We start from the raw sequence: 7500 nt of genomic DNA, 5'->3' as shown, positions 1-7500 counted from the left end.
TCTTTCGCAAGTTCGCACGTGACCTTTACGGGAACTTGGTGTTGCGTCCGGGACCAGGTGAGCGGCTGTTTGTGGGCTTGCAGCTGTTCGTTCATCCTTGAAAGCCTTGTTTTTCTCCCCCTCCCTCTTTTCTCTTGTGCACACAAGGTGTTCGACGATTTGCTTGTAAAGCTTCCCTTTTCGCGAGACTTCGGGACTTGTCCGTTGCTCGTTCTTTCGATCTAACTTTCTTTCTCTTTTACAGGTCCTTCGGGACCTGCGAGAGGTTACAAAGTGGCTGATCCTTGCGGAGCAAGATCGCAAGGGCAAAGCGCGACTTAGGCAACGCAAGCTAAGTTTCGCGTCTTTGCAACGAGGGTGACCCGCGACTTAGGCAACGCAAGCTAAGTTCGCGTCTTTGGCCGCAAGGGTGCCTCACGCCTTAGGCAATTCCAGCTAAGGTCGTGACATTGTGGTATCAGAGCGGGCAAGCTCTTCGATCGAACAGCGAACGAACTTCGCAACTTCGCCATGGCAAAGCATCGTGGCGAATCAAGCAAGACGGGGCAAGCCGGAACCTTGCCCCAAGCAGCCGCAGGTGGGCTGCATGTGCACACTCGCTCTCATGCTGTTGGAGCCGCTCACGAGGATCGCGGCAGCGAACAGGATGAGCGAGAAGTTGGCAACTCTCCGCGAGCGGAGGAAGCGCAATCTGGTGCGCTAACAGGAAAAAAGAGTCATAAGGAGAGACTCACGACGGCGGAAACCCGCCTAGATGTTCTAGAAGCGAGCATGGAGGAACTCTACCATGGCCAACAAAGACTTGTTGGGGTAGAGAGCTCGCAAGAGGAAGCGGAGTCCAGGATCGACAAGGTCGAGGCCCTAGTCGACCGACTGTCCGATGACACCAAGGACTCCGTGCAGCACTTGCAAGACGTTGTGGCGGAACTCACGGCGAAGGTGGCTATGCTCACAAGAATGCTAAATGCGGGAGGAGGCAACACCCGCGTTGCACCGCCACAAAACTTGAGGGCACCTGAGCCCCATGGATACGGAGGGGCCAGAGATGCCAAGGAGCTCGAGAACTTTCTGTTCGACATGGAGCAATACTTCCGAGCTACGAGGCCCGATTCTGAAGATACCAAAGTTTCAATAGCAACAATGTATCTGAATGGAGATGCGAAACTTTGGTGGCGAACTCGTTGGGAGGAGATCCAACAAGGTCGGTGTCGAGTCGACACATGGGAAGACTTGAAGCGGGAGTTGAGAACTCAGTTCCTACCGGAGAACACAGAGTTCGTCGCAAGAAGGAAACAATCTTCAAGCAATCGCCCTCCAAAACATTCTCGAGGGAAAGAGCTCGGGGGCGAACAGAAGAAGAAGAGCTCCCACAAAGGGCCGAACCCAAAAGGCAAGGCCTCAAAACCTGGAGGATGCTTCTTGTGCGGAGGACCGCACATGGTAAGGGAGTGCCCACAGAAGCAGGCACTCAACGCTTTGACAGCTTCCATCCACCCTCCCCGATCGGACAAGGGCAAAGCTGTTGCTCTTAGTTCGAGCAGCTCAGAATCCAGCAGCGACGATGAGGAGTCGCAAGGACCCCGAATGGGAGCAATGCGTCTGTTGAACGCTATGCGGGGTCAAGTGGGGGAGAACACGAAGACGAAGGCACAAAAAGCAGGAAGCAGCGAACTAATGTATGTGGACATTAAGCTAAATGGCCAAACGACCCGTGCAATGGTGGACACGGGCGCTACCCACAACTTCATAGCCGATCGCGAAGCACAGCGACTTGGGTTGACATTGGAGAAGAGCCCAAGCCGAATGAAGGCGGTGAACTCGGAGGCCAGGCGAATCTCCGGGTTGGCGAAGGGTGTTCCTATCAAAATCGGGACTTGGAGCGGTAACACCAACATGATGGCCGTGCCACTGGACGACTTCCAAGTGATTCTTGGAATGGAGTTTATGCATGCGGCGAAGTTGGTGCCGATGCCGTTCTTAAACTCCCTATGTATGATGGGAGGCGATGACCCCTGCGTGGTTCCCGTCTCTCGGAGAGGAACCAAGGAGCCCCAACACATTTCGGCCTTACAATTGAAGAAAGGGGTGCGAAAGGGCGAACTGACATTCGTGGCTGCTATGAAGCTAGAGCCACTCAACGAAGAGGCCATTCAAGAACCTGCTGTAGTGGCGAACGTCTTGAAGGAGTTCGAAGACGTTATGCCACCCGAGTTGCCGAAGACTCTCCCACCACGCAGAGGCGTGGATCACAGTATCGAGCTGGAGCCAGGAGTGAAGCCTCCAGCGAGACCACCCTACCGCATGCCCCCGCCAGAGTTGGCCGAACTCAGGAAGCAGTTAGGTGAACTGCTAAGCGGTGGTCTCATCCGCAGCTCAAAAGCACCTTTCGGAGCTCCAGTTCTCTTCCAGAAGAAACAAGATGGGAGCCTCCGATTATGCGTCGACTATCGAGCCCTCAACAAAGTAATGGTGAAGAACAAGTATCCCATCCCGCTCATCGCGGACTTGTTCGACCAACTGGGCAAGGCCAAGTATTTCTCAAAACTCGACCTTCGGTCGGGGTATTGGCAGGTGCGCATTGCTGAAGGCGACGAAGCGAAGACTACCTGTGTGACCAGGTATGGAGCGTTTGAGTTCTTGGTGATGCCTTTCGGCTTAACCAACGCTCCGGCCACATTCTGTACTCTCATGAACCAACTATTCAAGGAGTATTTGGATAAGTTCGTGGTCGTCTACTTGGACGATATCGTCGTCTACAGCCAAACGCTCGAGGAGCACGTCAAGCACCTTCGGACGATTTTCAAGGTTCTCAGGGAGAACACTTTGTTCGTAAAAAGGGAGAAATGCTACTTTGCTCAAACTGAGATCCTATTCTTAGGGCATCGAATCGGTGGTGGCTCCATTCGGATGGACAAGTCGAAGGTGCAAGCAGTTGCGGAATGGCGAACACCAAAGAAGGTGCCAGAGTTGAGATCCTTCCTTGGATTCGTCAACTACTATCGACGCTTCATTTCAGGATATTCGAAGCGGGCAACCCCACTGACGGAGTTGCTAAAGAAGGAGCAGCCTTGGAAGTGGTCTGACAAATGTGAGATAGCATTCCAAGATCTGAAGGCTGCTGTTCTGGAAGAACCAGTGCTCAAATTGCCAAACTATGGAGAGCCCTTTGAAGTCCATACCGATGCTTCGGACTTTGCTATTGGTGGAGTACTCATGCAAGAAGGTCATCCGGTGGCCTACGAGAGCCGCAAACTCAACGAGACCGAGAGGCGGTATCCAGTGCATGAGAAGGAGATGACAGCGGTGATCCACTGCCTACGAGTTTGGCGACACTACCTCCTCGGGTCGCGATTTGTGCTGAGGACAGACAACATTGCCCTGAGTTATTTCCAAACTCAGAAGAAGCTCTCCCCAAAGCAAGCACGGTGGCAGGACTTCCTGGCTGAATTTGATATGGCAATGGAATACAAGCCCGGGAAGGCGAATGTCGTGGCCGATGCGCTGAGTCGGAAGGTGGAGTGCGTGAATGCTGCACAACTGGAGGGCAGAGGCCAAACAAGTCAGTTACATTCCAACTTCCTTTCTCGAATCAGAGATGGACTGTATAGTGATCCCCAGGCAGTTATCCTGATGCAACTCATCAAAGAAGGCAAGGCACGACGATTTTGGGTCCAGGAGGGACTTGTTTACACAAAAGGGAATAGAGTTTATGTTCCACGAGTGGACAATTTAAGGCGTGAACTCTTGAAAGAGTGTCACGATTCCCTTTGGGCTGGACATCCCGGCATTCACAGAACATTGGCTCTCGTGGAGAGGGCCTTCTACTGGCCAAAGATGGGGATTGATGTGGAGGAGTATGTTCGAACATGCCTTACTTGCCAACAAGACAAGGTGGAGCAACGGAAGCCGGTGGGACTTTTGGAGCCGTTGCCTATACCAGAAAGGCCATGGGAGAGCATTTCCTTAGACTTCATATCTAGCTTGCCGCCTGTAGGGGGACTTGGATCGATACTTGTGGTGGTCGATCGGTTTTCAAAGTATGCAACTTTCATTGCTGCTCCCCTACACTGTTCAGCTGAAGAGGCGGCTAGACTGATGATGAAGGGTGTAGTGAAGTATTGGGGAGTCCCACACAATATTGTTAGTGATCGAGACGCTCGGTTCCTGGGACGATTCTGGACCGAGCTATTCAAATTGTTGGGGTCAAAGTTATACTTCTCTACAAGCCTCCACCCCCAGACGGATGGTCAAACTGAAAGAATAAATTCGCTCTTAGAGCAGTATCTCCGGCACTACGTGAGTGCCAATCAACGAGATTGGGTGAAGCTGTTGGACATCGCCCAATTCTCCTACAACTTGCAGCGGAGCTCTGCATCCAACAAGAGCCCCTTCGAAATTATCACAGGACAACAACCGTCGACTCCGCACACTATGGCAATTGGTTATACTGGGAGTAGTCCATCAGCCTACCATTTCGCAAAGGAGTGGCATCGAAATGCCGATATTGCGCGGGCTTACTTGGAGAAGGCGGCAAAACGGATGAAGAAGTGGGCAGACTTGGGAAGGCGACCACAAGAGTTCAAAGTTGGCGATTTGGTGTTGGTAAAGCTCCAACCAGCATCACTCCAATTCTTCAGGAAAAGAGTCCACAAAGGATTGGTGCGTAAGTATGAAGGGCCCTTCCCAATTATCAGCAGAGTAGGCAATGTTTCTTACAAGTTGCAGCTGCCGGCGTGGTTCAAAATTCACAACGTTCTTCACGCCAGCAACCTGAAGGCCTACCATTCGGATCCGCAAGATGCTTCTCGAAGTATTCCAACTCGGCTACCTCCCATCACAGCCTCCTACGAGAAGCGAGTGGAAACCATTCTGGCGGATCGCAAGATAAAGCTACCCAACGGAGCGGAGCAGACAGAGTACTTGGTGAAGTGGCGAAAGCTTCCCCGAACTGAAGCCTGTTGGGAGCCTGAAGACGCCCTGCGACATGAAGAAGAAGTCATCAACAACTACCAACAAGCGTCGACGAGGGCGTCGACAGTTTAAGTGGGGGAGAATGTCACGAACGGTCGTCGCGCACCCGCAACAACTCCGTTCAACGAACCGTTCGTCGCTCACACCCGCATGTACAGCTGCTTGACAGCATGTTTTCTTATGGTTTTGGGTCATTTTGCTTGTAAATATGTAAGTTCGAACAAGCTGCAGCGTTGCAAAGCGACCGTTCACCAAACCGAGCAAAACAGCCCCAAAACAGCCCAAAACGGAGCCGTTTTCGCGTGCCGCGGGAGGTGAGCGGAGTGCTGCCTCCGCTCACCAAAATGTCAGCCAGCTCAGACCCCAGGAACCCCCCGGGTGGCACATGGCTGGATGGGGCTTCGGTTATATACCGGGCGTTGAACACTCTTTCGCAAGTTCGCACGTGACCTTTACGGGAACTTGGTGTTGCGTCCGGGACCAGGTGAGCGGCTGTTTGTGGGCTTGCAGCTGTTCGTTCATCCTTGAAAGCCTTGTTTTTCTCCCCCTCCCTCTTTTCTCTTGTGCACACAAGGTGTTCGACGATTTGCTTGTAAAGCTTCCCTTTTCGCGAGACTTCGGGACTTGTCCGTTGCTCGTTCTTTCGATCTAACTTTCTTTCTCTTTTACAGGTCCTTCGGGACCTGCGAGAGGTTACAAAGTGGCTGATCCTTGCGGAGCAAGATCGCAAGGGCAAAGCGCGACTTAGGCAACGCAAGCTAAGTTTCGTGTCTTTGCAACGAGGGTGACCCGCGACTTAGGCAACGCAAGCTAAGTTCGCGTCTTTGGCCGCAAGGGTGCCTCACGCCTTAGGCAATTCCAGCTAAGGTCGTGACAGGGTGGCACAGGGCTGGATGGGGCTTTCGTATAGCAGGGACGGTGCTGCCTCTCGCTTCGCTCGCTGTCCGCCGCTCGCCGCTCGCTCGCGCAGCCAAAAATGGCCAGTTTTGGCCCGTTTTTGGGCCGTTTTGGCCAGTTTTTGGCCTGTTCTTGCGTCGCGCGGTGACTGTCGTGAGCGGAGCAAAATGTCAGCCATCTCAGCACCCTGGAACCCCCCGGGTGGCACAGGGCTGGATGGGGCTTTCGTATAGCAGGGACGGTGCTGCCTCTCGCTTCGCTCGCTGTTCGCCGCTCGCCGCTCGCTCGCGCAGCCAAAAATGGCCAGTTTTGGCCCGTTTTGGCCAGTTTTTGGCCTGTTTTTGCGTTGCGCGGTGACCATCTTGAGCGGAGCAAAATGTCAGCCATCTCAGCACCCTGGAACCCCCCGGGTGGCACAGGGCTGGATGGGGCTTTCGTATAGCAGGGACGGTGATGCCTCTCGCTTCGCTCGCTGTCCGCCGCTCGCTGCTCGCTCGCGCAGCCAAAAAAGGCCAGTTTTGGCCCGTTTTTGGGCCGTTTTGGCCTGTTTTTGGGCTGTTCTTGCGTCGCGCGGTGACCGTCGTGAGCGGAGCAAAATGTCAGCCATCTCAGCACCCTGGAACCCCCCGGGTGGCACAGGGCTGGATGGGGCTTTCGTATAGCAGGGACGGTGCTGCCTCTCGCTTCGCTCGCTGTCCGCCGCTCGCCGCTCGCTCGCGCAGCCAAAAATGGCCAGTTTTGTCCCGTTTTTGGGCCGTTTTGGCCTGTTTTTGGGCTGTTCTTGCGTCGCGCGGTGACCGTCGTGAGCGGAGCAAAATGTCAGCCATCTCAGCACCCTGGAACCCCCCGGGTGGCACAGGGCTGGATGGGGCTTTCGTATAGCAGGGACGGTGCTGCCTCTCGCTTCGCTAGCTGTCCGCCGCTCGCCGCTCGCTCGCGCAGCCAAAAATGGCCAGTTTTGGCCCGTTTTTGGGCCGTTTTGGCCAGTTTTTGGCCTGTTCTTGCGTCGCGCGGTGACCGTCGTGAGCGGAGCAAAATGTCAGCCATCTCAGCACCCTGGAACCCCCCGGGTGGCACAGGGCTGGATGGGGCTTTCGTATAGCAGGGACGGTGCTGCCTCTCGCTTCGCTCGCTGTTCGCCGCTCGCCGCTCGCTCGCGCAGCCAAAAATGGCCAGTTTTGGCCCGTTTTGGCCAGTTTTTGGCCTGTTTTTGCGTTGCGCGGTGACCATCTTGAGCGGAGCAAAATGTCAGCCATCTCAGCACCCTGGAACCCCCCGGGTGGCACAGGGCTGGATGGGGCTTTCGTATAGCAGGGACGGTGATGCCTCTCGCTTCGCTCGCTGTCCGCCGCTCGCTGCTCGCTCGCGCAGCCAAAAATGGCCAGTTTTGGCCCGTTTTTGGGCCGTTTTGGCCTGTTTTTGGGCTGTTCTTGCGTCGCGCGGTGACCGTCGTGAGCGGAGCAAAATGTCAGCCATCTCAGCACCCTGGAACCCCCCGGGTGGCACAGGGCTGGATGGGGCTTTCGTATAGCAGGGACGGTGCTGCCTCTCGCTTAGCTCGCTGTCCGCCGCTCGCCGCTCGCTCGCGCAGCCAAAAATGGCCAGTTTTGTCCCGTTTTTGGGCCGTTTTGG

Source organism: Musa acuminata, unplaced genomic scaffold (assembly GCF_036884655.1).
Source record: "Musa acuminata AAA Group cultivar baxijiao unplaced genomic scaffold, Cavendish_Baxijiao_AAA HiC_scaffold_1136, whole genome shotgun sequence".
In the NCBI taxonomy this organism is placed as follows: domain Eukaryota; kingdom Viridiplantae; phylum Streptophyta; class Magnoliopsida; order Zingiberales; family Musaceae; genus Musa; species Musa acuminata.
The sequence above is the reverse complement of the archived record's forward strand: the minus strand, read 5'-3'. Positions refer to the sequence as shown.